This window comes from Hydra vulgaris, chromosome 01, assembly GCF_038396675.1.
Source record: "Hydra vulgaris chromosome 01, alternate assembly HydraT2T_AEP".
Classification (NCBI taxonomy): domain Eukaryota; kingdom Metazoa; phylum Cnidaria; class Hydrozoa; order Anthoathecata; family Hydridae; genus Hydra; species Hydra vulgaris.
Window position 1 is genome coordinate 44141708 of NC_088920.1, and position 20043 is coordinate 44161750.

Genomic DNA, 20043 nt, shown 5'->3' on the forward strand with positions numbered 1-20043 from the left:
AGTCTTTATAATTTGCTTTTATACCGCCTTAAACCGTAATAGTATCTTGAGTTATTTTGATATTGTCGCAGTGCGTTATGTAAAAAGACTGTTGATAGTTTTAACATAACATACGTCATAACATACGTTACGTAACATACGAGAGTGCGTAGATAAAAAGATGAACGTGCACTATTGGAACATTCCACCAGAAAAAGTTCATCTTTTATAAGAGCACGTCAACAATTAAGTTTAATTCAGCATATATATTAGCCAATCCCATAATTTTTTTCCGACAACCAATTTTTATGTGGAGAAGCAAATGAGTGGCGTAGATTTTTGTGGTCATATTTACAGTATCGGACAAAACATGGTGGACAAACTCAAATTTAGAACAAAAGTTGATCAAAAACCAAAAAACTAAAAAAACAATTGTACATATTAATTTTTAAATAGTTTAATATGTTCTTAACAAAATTTAAAACGTTTGAATCATGCTAAGAATCTCAAAAAAAAAAATTATAACACATTTCTCTCAACAAACTACATTTTTCTTTGGACAAAACAAGGTGGACAAAATCAAAACAATGCTTTTTTTTTATAAGATTTCATTGTCTTTATTTTTATTTTTTCAACTAAACTAAAAATAGATTTAACTCGTGATATATCGCATAAAAAGTTGCAATTTAAAATGCCTTACTACAAATTAGGAAGTGTTTTGCGTGAAAATATATTAAAGATTTTAAAAGCGGAAAACATCAAGCGACGGCAAGTGCGAGTCTGGAAACAAAAGAACACCAGATACAATATTAAATATACCAAGAAGAGTGTTAAGCATGGAACGTCTGCTATGGTTAAGGGATGTTTCTCAGGACCAGGAACTGGTCCTATTTACAAAATTAACGGAATTATGGACCGCTTTGTGTGCAAAGATATAATAGAAGATTTTATGTTACCACATGCTAAATAAGAGATGCCCCTAAAATGGAGTTTTCAACAGGATAATGACCCTAAACATACGTCAAAAAATGTAACACAATGGTTCAAGGACAAGAATATCACCGTAATGGAGTGGCCTGCACAAAGCCCTGACTTGAATCCCATAGAAAACTTCTGGGAAATTATTGACACTAAGATTGAGCGTGCAAATGTGAAGACCAGTGAGAAATTATTTGAACAAATCGAGAAGGCCTGGGGAGAAATTGATATGAGAATTGTTCATTAATTGAGTCTATTCCTCGAAGAATGGAAGCAGTAATTGAAAGAAAAGGAAGTCCTACCAAATATTAAAATAATTTTTAAAGCTTTTTGAAAAATAATGTTATTTTTTGAAATTTTTAGTCGATTTTTTGTCCACTTTGTTTTGTCCAAACAATTATTTTTTTTATGATACTGATATGATATATTTTTATGATATGATACGCTGACTGTTCGAAGTTACGCTTTTTATAATTTTTAACTAAATTTAGAGCAATTTCCAAGCATTTGTCCAGGTGGTGGACAAAACTTTAAAAATAAATATTTATTATATTCAAAACCATATAATAAAACATATTTGTAATACTCTCATTCAAAGTTTTGTAAATTGTTTTAAGTATAATAGTATCATTTAAAACCACAAAAATCAGTTGCGGTTTCATGTAAAATGAAAAAAAAATTTTTTTTTTAAAAGCGTGAAATTTTTATTTTTTTATGCATAGCTATAATAAACAGTAACTTTTAAAATTTTACGAGCTTACGCGATTAGTTTACGCGATTAGTTTATATATTTAAACTATTTAACAGTAAAGCTTTACGAAAAAAACATAAAATAAAGCTCAGCCTTTTTAATGCACTTATAATCTGGCTTTAAAATAACAGATATTAAACTAGAGGATTCTGAGTGAAAAACTTTATAAAAATATAATCTAAAAATTTGGTGGCAGCAAACAATGGCAATACTCATTTTGAGAGAAGTAATGAAAATTGGCTAGCTCAAGATTTTCAATACACCTAAGGTACATTAAATGCTATATCATCAGTTGATGAAGTTGGGAAACCATGTTGCTCTTTTGAAAGCTTGTAACAGAAAAAAAAGAATAAACAATGTTATTAATATTTTATTTAGCCAATAATTATTTTATGCAACAAAATTGAAACTAAGTAGTGAATTTAAGTACAAAATTGGCACAAAAATTTTGGAAACTTGAAATAAAAACCCCATTAAACCTGGATAAATATATTCACCTGATGAAGCTTCAGCACTAAATATTAATAGTGATATATCAAAATCAACATACCAGCTTCTAAGAAATGGTGCTGAAAAATCGGCTGCCACATATATCCTTTATATAATGGTATAGGTTCTTCAAAAGCTAAATGCTTTCCCAAGAACATTCAAATAGATGGCTATTCAGAACAAATACCGCTAAAAGATATTCTAAAATCCACTCTTAAAAAGCTATGTGGTATGCAAACTAATGTGCGAATCACAATGCTGAGGAATTAACTAAACTGGCGTTTAGATGTAAGGCTGGTTTTGATGGTTGTTGTTGATTATTTGCATAGAGAAACTTTAGAACTCAGTAGACTTAATAATTATAAAATCGTTGTAATATTATTGATTAAGCCAATAAATTAAAAATAAAGAAAATACATTATCATAAATAGAGATGGTAAATAATCTACAGACTAATTCAAAACGTCGTGGACATATAATAATATCAATAATAGAGTTTCAAATCTATTTATTTATTTATATTTTTATATATTTCAAATCTATTATATAATAATATCGATATTAAAATTTCAAATCTAGTATAAAAGTTCCATTCTTTCTAAAGTACGTACATACGCATTTTTATTTTTAAAGTTTGTTGCATCAATACTTTTTTAAGTTTGTTCCACCAAAAGAGTTTGTCATTCAGTTCCACAATATTAAGAAGTTATAGAAAAAATCCGCGTTTTTAAAGTTTTATAAAGTTTGTTAAATAATTTTTAGTATTAGCAACTATTTAACTAAAATTTATAAAAAAAAGTAAACAAATCTGAATACAAAGTGATTCTTTAGACGTATAAAGGATATAAGTAAAAAAAAAAGATCAAAATAATTTTGTCCAACGTATAACTAATATCCGGCCCACTGTGCATTGGCGCGAATAGAATCTGATGTCAAATCCAGTTAATTTGTTCAACGATATTTTCTTGATGTGTTCCTGTACCAAAAAAACACTGGACTTATCAATTTAAGAAATGTTTTATACATATCCTTTACTGATTACGATTAGGGATTGCAATCCCGGGCATGAATTACGATCCCGGGATTTCGGGATTGAAGTAAATAAAATCCCGGGATCCCGGGATCCCGGGATTTTATATAATGTGAGATATTTGCTAAAAAACAGAACTTAATACTGCATATATGAATATACTTTTGATGTTATCAATTTTTTATTTAATTTCATTATGCCTTAATGACTTAAATTAATTTTCTATGGCGCCTTAAATTGTTTTAATTGTGTAACAGGCAGCAGGTGTATATAAAGATCTTAAAATAATGCAGAAATATATATACGGTACCTTCCATAATATGTTTTAAGATTACAGACTTTACAGAATAACCTTCATCAAATAATTGGATATGTAAATAACATTTGAACATTTAAAGTGTATTTGACTAAAGTAACTAAACAATCAAAATTTCAAAATAATTTTGTAAACATAAATTTTCTTAAATTTGGCTATTGATGTAGCTGCTGTAGCAACAAGCTACTTTGTAAAAAATAACATAATAAGTTGTTTGTTAATATTGAGAGACAAAAATTAAAGAAAATCTTTATTTTATATGTATAAATAAATGGTAGCTAAATAATAAATGTAAAACAAAAAAACAATTCATATTAAATGCATATTTTATTTACAAACTTTCTTTTTTTGTCTGAAAATATGCCCGGAGGAATAGTAGAGCATAGTAGAGGTTTGGTCATTTAGCCTACTCCTTATTTTACTTCCCAAATACCCAGCTGCAGAAAATGCCCGCTCAGGTTCGATGCTCGTCGGTGGAATAGATAACAAATATTGGTATACTAATTCCAAATTATGCCCCCGGTTTCCACCATTTTCAAACAGATGCATTTCTTTCTTTATGATTGACATTAAATTTGAAGTTTGTGTTTCTAGTTGAATGGCTTTCATGCTTTGTGCAATTTGTTCTTGTAACTTTTCTCTTAAAGACAGGGAGGCTCGAACTTGTGATTCTTCATTTCTAACGACAGCCATTATATTTTCATCAACATCAATACTTGATTTTTCTAAATTATCATTTTTAAAAGCAGCTAAATGGGATAAGGCTTTCTTCTGGGGGAAGAAAGCCTAATCCCATTTCCTCGTCGATATTTCCTTCATCTTCGTGATCATCTGTTTCATCAACAATATCTTGAGTTTCCTTCAATGGTGCTTCGGTGTCGGACATTGGCGTAGAACTTTTTTTATAAAAAACATCACAAACTGCAAGGTGAATTTCATGGACTAAACACAACTGGTGTTCAGCCTCAATAATTTTTCCCACACGAACCATTACATTTGGACCATCCGTAACAATGGCAACAATGTCTGTATCAATATTAACATTATGCTCCTTTAAACGTATTTTTAAAACATCGATACATTTCTCAGCATTCGTAGACCCATATACACGAATAAGACCCAAATTCCAGTGCTTATTTGGGATATGTACATTAATATTCATGTATCTTTTATTTGTTGTAGAGGTCCATTCATCAAAGCTCAGAGAAAATCGTGTTCTTAAAGCTTTATATTGATAAATTTCTTTGGAAATTAACTGTCTAATATTTAAGCTGTAACTCACCACTATCCTTTTAATTGAGTTTGCTGACTTGGGCAAATTTTCGAAACCACTGATAATCAGTAATTGCCTTAAATCTTCTGATGTTATAAATACATTAAATGTTAACCTATCTAAAGCTGTCATTCGAGCCAGTGTTTCGTCTAAGGTTTAATTTTTTTCGGATGCAAAGTAACTCGTTATTCTTCGTTTCGTAGGAGGCTTCTCGTCGGTTCTGGCATCATTCAACTGTTGACTCGAACTAGGTAAATTTTTGTCGGCTGAAGTTACTTTCAAATTATGCTTAGTTGATAAGTGCGTATGAAGGCCTTTTGTAGAACCACCTAATGTTTTTAAAATAACACCACATTTCTTACATTTTGCTGCCAAATTATCCGCAGACTTCAAATAATGTGACCACACTGAAGTTGGGTTTTTATCTTTTTTGCGGTAAACAACAAAAGCAATAAAAAGGTTATCATTTCAAAACGTTCAAGCGACTTAATAAACTCAAGCAATCACTTAACCACAAATTCGCTCAACAATTTTACAATTTATCTTTTTAACGCGAGAAGTCTTGCCTACAAACTTAACGATTGTTTTTTATACAATAATCAAACAAACCTGCCTTAATTTGTGTTTGTGAAACTTTTTTCAATGATAAACTCCCGAACTCCATGGTCTATTCAAAAATTTGTTCCATTTATCGTAAGGATAAAGCATAAACAGGATAAACCTGCAAAGCAGCATTATATAACTCGTTATAATTCAGTATAGTTACCAACTTTGAACATTTTGTTTTACAAAATAATTTAATTAGTTCAATCCTGCTATAATCCCGAAAATCCCGGGATTTTGTGTTTAGAATCCCGGGATTTTCGGGACCCAAAAACGTCTGGGATCCCGGGATCCCGGGATACGGGATCCCGGGATTGCAATCCCTAATTACGATAGATAAATTAGCACTTCGGTTATTGTAAAGTGATTTTTTGCTGATCTTTGAGCTTTTTTTTAGTCATACTACAAACTTTATAATTTTTACCTCATTTTGGTATCAAATGTTATTTTTAAAAAAATACTGTTACTAGAGCCTTGGATCAAAGAATTCCAAATCCAAAATGATTTCCTTAAAAGATTGGGTAAAGAGTTTTCGATCTTTTGTTGTAAACTAAACAAGATCAAAACGTGTCAAAGTGATTCAAAAATATATTTACGCATTTTTTCTGTGGTTATTTTAGCTGCTCCAAGAAGACCTAATGGGCGCATCACAGAGCACCGCAGATGAGCCTTTAACTTGAAAGTTTACGCTTGCTTCATGTCAAAAAAGTTCATAGGGTAGGCATGGAACCACAGATCAGTGAAAGATCCAGGATTTTTTGATGTTTGAGCTAACAGACATGGCGCAAACTCCAAACATTTGAATGTTTATACTTATGTCAAATAATGATGCTTTGCAAAATATTGTGATGATTGGAGGCTTGGAACAAAAAAAGTCCTAAAATTTTATTCCCCTGCCCCAATCGTGAGTCCAACAATTTGGTAAAATAATTTTTTTGCTTTTCTTACCTAAGTATATATTAATCGATTAATTTTAAGTTTCATAGTATTATCTCTCAGCGTTCATAAATTATGACCTTATAGAGTTTAAATTGAAAATTACAAATTTTGTATGGTCATAATTTTTGAACGCTTAGAGATTGTAAAACAATACCTAAAATTTATTGATGTATATAAGTTTAGTTAAGAACAGCAAAAAAATTGTTTCACCAACTTGTTGTTTTTCTGTCACGTTTGGGGCAAGGGGGATAAAAATTTATGACTTTTTTGTTCCCAGTTTCCAATTATTGCAACTTTTTAAAAAGCATCGTTATTTGACATAAGTATAAATATACAATTGTTGGATTTTTTCTCCGTGTTAGCTCATCTTAAACACCAAAAAAATGCTGGATCCGGTACTGCCACAGATCTCTTGTTTCTGAAGCAAATTTGCTTCGGAATTTAGCGTTTAAACGCTGCAAATGTGCAATAAATATTTATATACATATAAAATTTCAGCTTATCAATTCTCAAGAAAATACGTAAAATTAAAATAATTTTTAAGATTCAGAGTTTGTTAGGTATCAGATCAAAATTATTATTATTAGAACCGATTGATAACGAGAAAGCGAGAAAGCAGTCGCCGCACAGTGAGTCAAAATCCATTAAAAACGTCAAAAAACCCCCCATAAAAAACTTTTGCTAGAAAATAATTGATTAAATTATAATGTAAGTAAATACTACTAAAAGACAATAATTAGTTTTTTTGTGAATAATTTTTAAGATTTCACAAATTTATACGCCTTTTTCCGAGACTTATTTATTTTATTTTATTTATCGGAAAACTCGTTCAAAAAAGTCTCCTTTAGAGTCACTCTTTTACGATTGATAAGGGTAAAAACTGTTTAAAATTTAGTTTGAAGTCATATTTTTAAGATGTTTGCTAACTATTAACAACATTTTTGACAATAAACTTTTTCATTACTGAGATTTCAAAAATGTGTCACAAATTGATTTTTTTAAATTAGTTTAATTATGAGTTTAGTTTAAAAACTAAAAGATTTTATTAGATTCCATGGTAGTTTTAATATTTTTTCATTAATAGGTATATATGAAAGCAGAAAAAATAAAAATAATTTGCCCCAATTCGCCCCAATTAAAATAAGACCTTTTAAATACTTCGTTTCTTTTTCCCGTTTTTAATTAAACTTGCGTATAAAATAGCACACAATAGTTCATTGCTTACATTTATCACACAAGTTATACATTCAGTTCCTATTAGTAAAAAAACTCATGCTCAAGCAGATGGTGCTTGTTATCAAACCTCAAAAACCAAAATATGCAACATTTGATGGAATAGTGCATGTTTTAAATTAAAACTTGCGTATAAAATAAATAACCATAGTTCTGCTAATAATACTGCTTACTTTCAACATGAAAAGAGTACATTTAGTTCCAATAATTCAAGAGTTAGGAATTAATCATGATAGTTTACTCGAAGCTCTTCTACGTGAGTTTGTTTGACTGGAGAGTCTATACTATGTAAGTTGTAACAAACCTAAAACGATAAATTTAAAGAAAACTCCAATAATATTTAAATATAAATTCCGATCAAAGTTGCGAAAACATTCAGGAACCTTCTCTAGACTTTTAGAACGCGAGCGAACTTGGTTGAACAAAGATGTAACTGTTGACAAAAAAAACTTTGCAGCAGGTCCAGGTAGAAAGTGCCAGAAGATTTAGGTGATAGAAGCAGAAGATCTAAAGTAATAATAAATCAATTAAATTCAACCCAGTTTAAAAAATTGTTTACAAGCTTAAATATTATATATTATCTTGTTTAAGATTGCCAAATTGGCTGAACATCCTGCTAAAGCATTGGCATTAGCTTTAATAAAAAAAGCCACGAAAGATTGTCAATATTCTTATCAATTCTTTCGTATCTTTTTTCCATAAAAAGAAACGGAAGAATTGATAAGTAACGATTATGAACTTTTAAAAGCAGAGATGAATAGGCAAGTCAAGTTTGAAGTAAAGTTAGAAGTAGAGGAAGGCAAACCGGATGCGACTATCACATTTAAGTTCAAACTAGATTTAGCCTTGCTTGATAATAAAGTGGTTAATGCCCTCACTAACACTCTATCCTATCAATAATGTAATGTTTGCAGAGCTAAGCCCAGTGAACTTAATAACCCAGTATTGATCAGATCTAAACCAATCAATGAAAAAGCTTCATCTTTGGGCCTTTATACTCTGCATTGCTGGCTCAGATTCTTTGAATATATTTTACATTTAGGATATAAGTTAGACATTAAAAAATACTTTGCCAAATCCCCTGCTGAAAAAGCATTAATAAAAAGTAAAAAAACGAACATTCAACTGAGGTTTAGAGAGGAGCTAAGTCTTATAGTTGATAATTTATTGAAGATTTGTCTCACAAGCCCTTAGCTTCAATAAATTATGGGCTTGTGAGACAAAACCCGTTAAATACATGGGTTTTTCAGTGAAGCATTTCATTTCTCCGAATGAAATATTCTTTTTTTCAATGAAGTGGATAGCAATCATTAAATGAAAAAGTTTTTATAATTATAAAGACTAAACTAAATAGCACCGTCTGTTGGTTTCTTTATTTAGTCTATTATGAAAATGGTGAAATTTGTTTATATTTATAAAAAATGGTGAAATGTGTTTATTGCTGTTCCACTACTTATTTATCATTGATGAATTTAAACGATTTATAAACGTTTTAAAAAATTCATAGATTTCCCAGGGACAAAGAGAAGAAAATACTTTAGATAGAATGTTTACCTAATGCGAATTTTAAAACGTCTAGCAACACTTTATTATGTGATCTACTTGGCATCAATACTTGAAACTATTATTCTCTGTGACAAGATGTATGTTACAAAAATGATAATGTATCCCAGTGGGCACAGTACGTTTTTAAAACGTTCTTTAAACGTTTTTATTAGGCTTAAACTTTATAAAAACGTTTAAAAAACGTTTTAAAAACGTACCGTGCCCACTGGGATCAGGAAGTTGTTGTTTTGGAAAACAAATGATATGAATTTTCTTTCATAAAGTGTTTTAAATATTATGATAACTTGTAGTACAAGTGGTATGTTTGTTAGTCTTAAATTACTTTTAATAATGTTATGAAAACCTGTAAACAAATAGATTCCTAATTTTTATGTGATCAAGTTCATTTAAGTCTAGAATCAGTAAGAGAGTCATATAGCAAAGCAAAGGCAATTATATGCGATAAAAATCTAGTTCTAACGTTTTATGAAAAATCTTGGTTAATTTTAGATGGAACTCTTTTGTTGCTTGACTTTTGTCCACAATATCCACATAGATTTTTTTTCTAATAATACTGCTCTTCTTAATCACCCTAAAAATTCTAACATCTCAAACATTAACAAGATTGGTGATTTTATTAAACTTGCTGTCACATAAAAGAGAACTTTTAATCTAAAAAGTTTTAAAAATTATCAACAAGCTTCCCCAGAGATCCAAATGATAAACAAAGAAAGTTTGTTTTGGATTTTGGCAATGCAGCATTATGCATAAAAAAAATAAATCAGAAAATAGGCATAAAATACCAACACATGTCACAAGATACTTTTACAAATTATACATGTGATGAAGTAGTCTAGCTGATTAAAACGCTATTAAGAGAAACACTTTTGTTACAAATTTTTTACGTTAAGAAAATTTGTTACAGAACTTACTTTACTTGAGACAGAATTTAGATATTTAAGAAAAGTATCTGTAAATATATTTTTTAAGTGTTCTTTGAAACCAAAGATCTTCTTGTTTACATCAACATGTATGTTGAAATGATTTGCTTAACGATATTTTTATTAGTATAATATTCTATTTTTTAAACTTCGGTCAATATCCAAAATCATTTAAACTCTCGGATTTAATCGGATTAAAAAGTCCTCTTTACAAAACTGTTCAATGGCTTTTCTTCAACTCGATTAAAGATAAAGTTTGTTTGACTTCTATATTCAATACTTTTATGCTTTACTGCATTACTTTATTAAAATTGAATGTTATCATCACACATACTTTCCTATATTATTTTATCAAAAACCACTGAAAACTTTCTACACTAAAATCAAAGAAAGAACTATGTCATTTTAAACAAAGAACCATCAAATTAAGTTTGTGTTGGTAAGTTAGCATTTATTCATTGACACTTTTTTTTTTATTATTTGTTGAGATTCGTTAATTGTATCGTTGTTAATTGTAATATGCCTGAAGTTGGCTGTTATGGGATTTTAAAAGCATTTCTTATTTATTTAAAGCATATTATATATTTTAATATATATATGAATATTTTTTATTGAAAAAGTTTAGTTACTTTAGTTCTATTTTTTATTTGAATCGAAGATTATTTTTTTTCATTATTTGACAAAAAGTTTGTTGAAATGAAGTTTATTATAAAAGTATAAAAATATTTAAAAGTTGTAAACTTATGTAAATTTATATAAATCATTACAGTGTCTATTTTAATTTTCAGAGATTTCATAAGGAAGCCATTATATAAAGGATAATGTGTTTTAAAACTAATTTAAATTAAATTAAAAAATTGAATTTTTATTTTAAAATATCAACCCCCAATTTTTTTGCAGATCAAAACATATTTTAACAACCACAAATATTTTGTTGATATAAATAAATTTATATGATATTTTTTGTATATTATTTGGCATTAATACATTGACTGGCGATAGTAGTAACAAGAATTAAATGTAAATACATCGACTGCGAATAAGGAATCGGTCAGGGTTTTAGTCATGTTTAAAAGTCATAAAAGACAAGTAAACTATTATTGCGTTAAAAAGTGTTCAGTTTAACTGGATGGTTTTAACGTCTCGTAAATCAAGTAATGTTCTTCTGCATTAAACGGACAAGGAAAGAGAACAGTGCTAGGGGACCTCCTCATGTATCACTCACTATAAGCCACTGTACATCAAAGGAAGGCCCTCCCCCTCCCATCATTATGATTTAGTTCATTAAATGTTGCATTCTTGTATTTGTTTATATATATATATATATATACATATATATATATATATATATATATATATATATATATATATATATATATATATATATATATATATATATATATATATATATATATATTAGAAATCAACTACCTGAGCGTTTTTCAACCTCCTCTTCTATTACATAAAATCGTATATAAATACAAAGTTATAATTCCCATGACAATTATAAAACTACAATAGTCATTAAAAACCATAAACGAATGCGTGACTTTCATCACGTTTATCTACGTGACTTTTGCCATGTATACGTAATAATTCTCTTATTATTCGTCCGGAGCGCGTTATCGTTTGGTTGTTGCATTCTTGAGAATCATTTCGAACTTGAATGGCATCCTCGTTATATCTTTCTTTACCGTTACCAACTTCATCTTTTGGTATATCAAGACCATCGTTAAATGAGTCATTTTTATTATGAGAGTCTGGAATACAGCGACACAAGTGTGAGATATGTCGTGGGAATACCCTATTTGCGGTTTCGACGTCAAACGACCAGATATTTTGCTTCCGTACGATACCAGGTATCCAAGAATAATCATATTTTGTCTCTTGAGCTGGTTTTACTCAAACATTGTTACCTTCCATGAATATGTTGTCTACATATTTTTCGGCTTTCTTACGTGTATCGACACCAGGAATAAACGACGTTGGTTTTTGCTTAAATTGCTGCGATGGAATTTTACTACAGTTTGATGATATCGTCTCATTGTACAATAATACTGCCAGAGCGATTGAGCAATGTGAGCGGGCAACTGTTCTTTTAATTGTTCTGTGTTTGCGTTTAGCGATACCATTGCCTTGAGCTCGATGAGCTGCTCGATATTCTAAATCAACGTCCCATTCGTCAGCAAACCTTGTAAGCGCGTGTGAACGAAATTCATTGTCCATAAGAAGGCAAACTGGTGGTCCAAATAAGAAAAATATTTCTTCCAGCTTTCCAATAATTTCAGCCGCTGTTTTGGTTACCAGTTCACGCCACACTGTATACCGTGATGGGCCGCAGTCAATCATTGATAAGTATAGTTCTGCACCTACATGCGTTACATCGAGGATAACCCGATTCCAATTCTGCTTTACACTCAACTGACCATGCTTCCATTTTACGGAATAAGGATCGATGGAGTTGCACTGGCTACAACTTGCAACTAATGCTGAAACCTCCTTAGGTGATACATTCTGGTTGTTTCGTAAACAAGGTTGCAATGTTCGATCGACACCAAATGACCAATTGAGTGAAATTTCCATATGTCTTTCTGTTGGATTAATCCGGTTGCACACACTGTTCTGCTCCGTTTTTGAGGGATTTGTGAAAGTCGATCGGCCAGATTTAGTTCAGATAGAATCCATTGTACAATGTAGGGGAGACCGGGGCTAGTTGGCTGCAGGGGTAAGTTGACGAACTGCGTTTATCTTTAGAGCCTTTCATCAGAAAGTGACAAAAATTACTCAGAAACTTCCTCATTGACCATTTCATCATTCACTGTAGTATTGTCAGGATTCGCGCATGCGCATGGGAGATATTGAGATTTATGCGTTTTTTGGACAAAAACGTAACTTTTAGAACATCGCTTGCTTTTTACTTTACAAAGAAAATATTTAGCGTATGAAAAAAAAATTTTTGTAAAAGTTCCAGTCACAATTGGTTTACTATATCCAGTCAGACTTTTTTTTCAAAGCTGCCGTTTTTCAGTATCTATAGACTGTTTATTAAAAAAAAGCTTTCGGGGTAAGTTGACAAATTTTTCACGGGGTAAGTTGGCTCATAGCATTTACTATGGAAAAAAATATTTATTTTTATAAAATTATTTTTTTTTATTTTTTTTATTTTTAACAATATTGAAAATATTTATTCTTACAAAAAAATTAAAAAAAAATTTTGTTTAGTTTTTTTTTCCACAGATAAAAGGTGGGTTACTGTTTGGCTTTTATACGGACTAATATTTGGTACCAGCTAAAAGTAATATTAAATTTTGGGATAAAATTGTTGCAAAAATTAATTTTAAAAAAATTTCTATTAATTTTGCACTTAATAGTGCATTAATAATCATTTTTATAGTTTGCGCCAACTTACCCCGTGGTGGGGTAAGTTGGCGCAAATTTTTTTTTTTTTTGAGGGTCCGGAAAGGCCCCAAGAATTTTTTTTTATAAATGAATACAAATTTTATAAGATACCCTAATCTATACTCTTTAAGACTACACTTTAATATTTTTAAAAAAATGTACTGTTAGGGCTACAGAGCTCATAGAGTAAAAACCGAGCCAACTAGCCCCGGTCTCCCCTACATTGTACATCTTAATATCTTTTGCTATTTCCTTAATCGTATTCAGTCGTCGTTGTACTAACAATTGAGAAAATCCCCGAGTCTTTACGCAATATTCTTGTTTTAAAACTGCGTTTAACCATCCCACGGTGCTCTTGATATCGCTGTATACTGTGAGTTCTTTTATATCCCATTTACTGGCTAAATTTAACCCTCGAAGTATCGAATCTAGTTCACTTATATTAATATGGTGCGTATCACTTGTCGGTTGCAGCCATGCTGCATCTTCAATAGCTACTCCTCCAATTAGAAGAACTACACCAGTCCTATGGATGATGCATCACAGTAAAGCTACGCTTTTCCATTCACTGGTACAAGCCATTTCCCACCAACCGAGTCCTCTTTTTCCAAACGGTGAAGCAACTCATTCATTTTTTCTTTGCAATCTTCAGAAACATTCCATTTAATATTTCCAACTAATCGTTTGATGTATGAAGGTTGTAAACGCAAACTTCCTGCCACCGGGTAATGTCCAATAAGTTTACCTAAATTGCTAAAAAGCTGTGATCGCGTGACTGCATTTGAAGATTCAAGTTGTACTACATTGTCCCGCTTCCATATCAGTTCCCCATTTTTATTTCGTTCGACTCTCAAACCTAAAACACATCCTTTTTCTAGCTCTTGTGGAGGTTTACACTGCAACCTAATTTCTCAAGATGCTTCGCTACATTTTCAGCTGTTTTTACACTTTCATCGACAAATATATCATCAATGTAATTATCACATGGTTTCTTCACAGTAGAATTCATATTGAGCACGTGACGAATTGACGATTGTCATTATTGTTAGAGCCACGTTGATGCCAAAACACATTCTGGTGAAACAATACCGTTCCCCATTTATAATCACAGTTTGATATGACCACAGTTTTTTGTCAATGTGAATTTGAAGGTAGGCTTTCTTAAGATCAAGAATTTTTGCACTTTCAATTTTCCTCCAACGACGCAGTTTCTCTTGACAAACGTCGGCATTAGCTGTGTGACAATTTACAAATTCGTTGAGAGCTCGGAAGTCTCCCACTGGGCTTATCTTTCTACCTTTATTTTCTTGCACAACAAACATGAGCGGTATCAAAACTATAGGTGGTCCCAATGCTTGCTCGTTATACGGCACAAAAATGCCAGAGTTGATCCATTCATTTATTTCTTTTCGGTAACTACGTTCATGCTCTTCGCTCATCTTGTATTCGCGGATCGTATTATTAATTGCGGGCTCTTTATTCCAGTTCCAAGATGCCGTTTACTTTTTTCCGTCGAACTTTGCCGTAAAATCCTGATGTTTTATTTCGTTGTTTTTGTTTATTTCTTTCTCTTCGTTTATTTCGTTATCTTCGTTTATTTCGTTTTTTTCGTTTACTTCGTTCTCTTTGTTTATTTCGTTCTCTTTACTTCTTATATAATTTGCACAACATTTTGCCGTGTTTATTTCTTTATCTTCGTTTACTTCGTCTATTTATGTTTCGTCTATTTATATTTTCGTCTATTGATTTCGTTTATTTCGTCTATTTATGTCTCTTTGTTTATTTCGTTATCTTCGTTTATTTCGTTCTCTTCGTTTACTTCGTTCTCTTCGTTTAATTCGTTTATTTCGTTCTTTTCGTTTATTTTGTTTTCTTTACTTCTTATATAATTTGCTCCACATTTTGCCGTGTCACATGCTAACATTCGGACGGTACGGTTTTTATCACCATAGATTACGGCACCAACGAATTTTTCAATAGCATCCATTCCAAAAATCAAATCAAACCCGAATGGTTTATCCTTTACAATTAAATATTAACCATCCGATATATTCCATCAATTTCCAATTTGATTACTTGTACAGTTCCTCCCAAAGTTGTGATAGATTTTTCTTTTTCACTGAAACAAGTCCACGTGTAGATTCAGCATGAACCACTGTAATTGAGCACCTAGAATCAATTAATGCTGTTCGGAACATTCCGTTTATTTTAACTTTTAATGATGGCAACGATGTTTCAGGGAGAATAATGGATGCCATTATTTACAAATTCTCCATTTTCCTTTTAAACCTTGCAATCGTTTGATGCAGTCTTTGGCTCGATGATTGTGTGAACAGTTCTTGCATTTTGCCTCGCAGTCCCGCGCATAATGTCCAAATTTCCCACAATTAAAACATGCTATTTTATTTGTTCCGGCAAAACCAGTTGTTTGGGGAAGTAGCGATGTTGCTGCAACCATCACATTATTAGAACCATCCAACAGTCAGGCTTCTTGATTCACTTGTTCGAAAGTAACAGCAACCTCAACAGCCTTTGCAAAAGTAAGTTCTTCAGGTTCCAGTAATAGCCGTTTGATCGTAGCTCCATCGTTAAAGCCAGTGATAAATTGGTCGCGCATCCTGTCATCTCTATCCGTAAATTTGCATTCTTATGCAGCTTTTGCAATCCGTTGTGAAAATTCCGTCGCACTATCGTTACTTGCTTTTATAATTGTTGCAAATTCAAAGCGTAGTATTAACGATGAATTTGATTTAAAAGCTTCATAGTGTTTTCCTCGATCTCTTCGTAAGTCACTAAATCGTCTTCTGGGTATGCCGGCAAGCATAATTCTTCTAATGCAGAATAAATCTGTGGTGGCAAACATGTTAATGTTATCGTTTTTCTCTTCGCTTTGTCAATGTCCATTGCTGCAATATATGTTCGCAGTTGACGGATAAACCGTTGATGGCCGAAATAGCTTGTTGCATTCTTGTATTCGTTTATATATATATATATATATATATATATATATATATATATATATATATATATATATATATATATATAATATATATATATATATATATGCAAACGAATACAAGAATTGAATAAAACTCAATTTTTTTAAGTTTGTTATCTCATTCTTCTTCATCATCAGGTAAATGTACATATAGTTGGATCTACTCTTGCAGGTTCAACTATGTTTGCAAGAATACAACCACTTTGCAACAACTTCCAATCATTATTACATTGTCGTATTGTTGCTTCTTTTTCTCTTTTCTCTAAATACTATAATGGCCACTGCTCTAAAAAGCTTGCCTAGCGTCACTCGTTCCTTCTACTAAAATTCATATATATATATATATATATATATATATATATATATATATATATATATATATATATATATATATATATATATATTAAAAGTCAACTATCTGAGCGTTTTTCAACCTCCTCATCTATTACATAAAATCGTATATAAATACAAAAACTTTCATCATGTTTATCTACGTGACTTTTACCACGTATACGTAATAATTTTAATTCACCAACTTTAATAGAACATTAAGTCTGCAAATTTAACTCTTTTAGAGAAGCGAGTCGGCGTATGTAGACCACACAGTACAGTCAACAAACTTGGACTAAGTATTGTCAAATACTAAGTCCAAGCTTGCCGACTGTAATTATGTGAAAAGCGAGAACCTTTTGTTTTGTTTTAGACGGAAAAAATATTTATGACAATTTTGCTCAGTCAATAAAAATCCTGGATCGGCCCCTGATAAGCGATAGGTTTTACCGTGCATTATATAGATCTGAAGCTTAAGACTATCGCTCTCAATTTATAAAGCCTTCAATAAGGTTTGCCATCCTGGTCTTCTCTGTAAGCTTTCTTCTTACGGTGTATCAGTTAACACCTTTAAGATGATTGGACCCTTCCCTACCGATCGCAGTATAAAAGTAATTCTCGATGGACAGCACTCTACTTCAAATCCTGTAACCTCAGGAGTTCCTCCAGGTTCTATCCTTAGCCCTATACTCTTTTTAGTTTACATTAACGATCCGCCAGAAATTCTCACACCTAAGGTGGCATTGTTCGCTGATGATACTATTGTTTGTTATTGTTTTGATAAAAAGCCAACACTCTCTGATTGTTTGGCAAGAGCAATTTAGCTTGAAAAGGATCTCACTTCCGCTGCAGCATGGGGCTCTCAGTGGATGGTGAACTTTAACTAAGATAAAACTCAATTTTTTTACGTTTGTTATCTCATTCTTCATCATCATCAGGTAAATGTGCATATAGTTGGACCTACTCTTGCAGGTTCAACTATGTTTGCAAGAATTCAACCACTTTACAACAACTTCCAATCATTATTACATCGTCGTATTGTTGCTTCTTTTTCTCTTTTCTCTAAATAATATAATGGCCACTGCTCTAAAAAGCTAGCCTAGCGTCTCTTGTTCCTTCTACTAAAATTCATTCTCGTGTTACTCGTCATTCAATTAAGTCTCATCCTTTTACTGTTGCTGTACCTAACTGCTTTAAAAATTCTTATTCGTCTAGCTTTTTCCTTCGAACATCAGTTCTTTGGAATTCGCTTCCTTCATCTCGTTTTCCTGATTCATATAATTTACAACCGTTTAAATTATTCAATCGTTATCTTGCTCTATAAACGTTATCTTTTCTCTTCCAATAACTTCCAACTCTAATAGTGGTTGCTCGCAGCCTTGTTGAAAGTGAAGTTGTTGAAAAAAAATATCCGTAATATGTCATAAATTTTTTTTTTTATGATCATAATTCAAAAATATTTGGCGCTTTTCTTAACCCTACCGTATTGCAATACGAAAATTTTTAACTTTGTTTACAAAAAAATTAAACCGACAAGTGTCCTTTCTCTTCAAAATTATGCAATTGTTGTAGTAAATTTTGCTGTTTATTCCACTTACTAATTTATATTTTCGATTTTATCTTATTTTAAAGATTTTTTTTTTAATTTTAGGCGTATTTTAGTTATAATCAGATAATTCTAGCGAAATAAATTTGCTTAATTTATTGACAAAAATTAACTTTGCTATTCATGGTTGTCATGGGCTTTATTTACCCAGTTTTTGACATAAATTACGAAAGTAAAATAGAAAAAATCTCTCAAGTTTTGTAGAAAAGTTTGTTAACTAGTTTAACTGATATTTTTTTAGTTTTGAAATACAGTTTCTGTGTTAACCTTTGATGACAAGTAAAAATTAATATTGTTGAGGAAAGTCACATGATATCAATTTTGTGGCTGTTATTCCAAAAGTAAGTTTGTAGTCATTTGTCATCATTGCAAAACTTATGTTTGAGAGTTGATCCAGGATAAATTTGAATACATCATTTTTCTTGATTGTCAGCCATTGATCTTGAACTTAAAGTTGAGCAAAAGCTCTTTCACTTGACTTGTCAATTTCATTTCATTTGGTTTTCAAGCTCTTTAACAATGAAAAATTAGGTCACCTATCTTTTTCATCCTACAATTCTCATACTTATTTTCATGGCAATCATCTCTGCTAGCATGGCAGAGTATTTATTTATTAAGGCACTTTTCTATGGCATTTGCAGTGTCTTGAATGCAACCAGTGTTGGTTACTGTTGCATTCCAGTAAGTACCAAAATTTTTCTCAACATTTCACTATTGCAAAAGACAAATGCATTTATTTGTGAGTCAGCTATTCCTAATAAGAGTTTTAAGGGGGCATTCTACAGTTAATCTACTAAGAGATACATCATACTTTGAGCCTCCTACTTTTGCCTAGACAAGCCAAAGAAATTATTTTGCTCAGTTACTGGAAGTTTTAGCTTAATCAGATGCTGCAACAATTTCAGTGTCATCAAAAATTTTTCTTGGAAGAGTTAAAGAAACCATTTTAGATTTCCCTGTAAGGAAAATGTGAAAGTTCGAAGAAAAAATTTTGAATCATTTTCTGTTTTAGAATTTCTTTCTCTTTTATCTTGAATTTGTTGATGAAAAAACCTTGCGTGTTCCACCTAGATAATCAGTTGATGTATCTACTGAAACACTTGCAATTACCTATTTCAGTATGATGTCATATTGTTTTTATTAAATACGCAGTATTATATATAACTAAGTTTTATTTGGATTAAAATTCTCTAGCCACTGCAATCCCCAAGTTGTTATAGAAGAAAGGTCAGGTTTAGTATTTGCTTTCTGTTCTAAACAATCAAAAATTTCTAAGCAATCAAAAGACTTTTTGCCAGAACTGGAGACTATAATTACATATTCTACAAATAGGACTACTTATAGGAGGAGGCTGTCAGAAACATCATTAATATTAATAAAGGGTTACACAAGTTTGGAAACACCAAAGATGGAGCCTTGTGCTATCTTATTTTTTTTTTTTTGAACAAACTATACATCAGATTACAAATTTATAAGTTTAATACTTAAATAAATTATTAAAACAAACTAGTTTGTTCTTGGCTATATACTTTTATTGCTATGCATTAGTTTGAAAGACACACAGCTATGATATTTGAGACTTCTACTCCAGGCTATTGCAAAGATATCTTGTATTCCTTTGATCGTTTTTCAA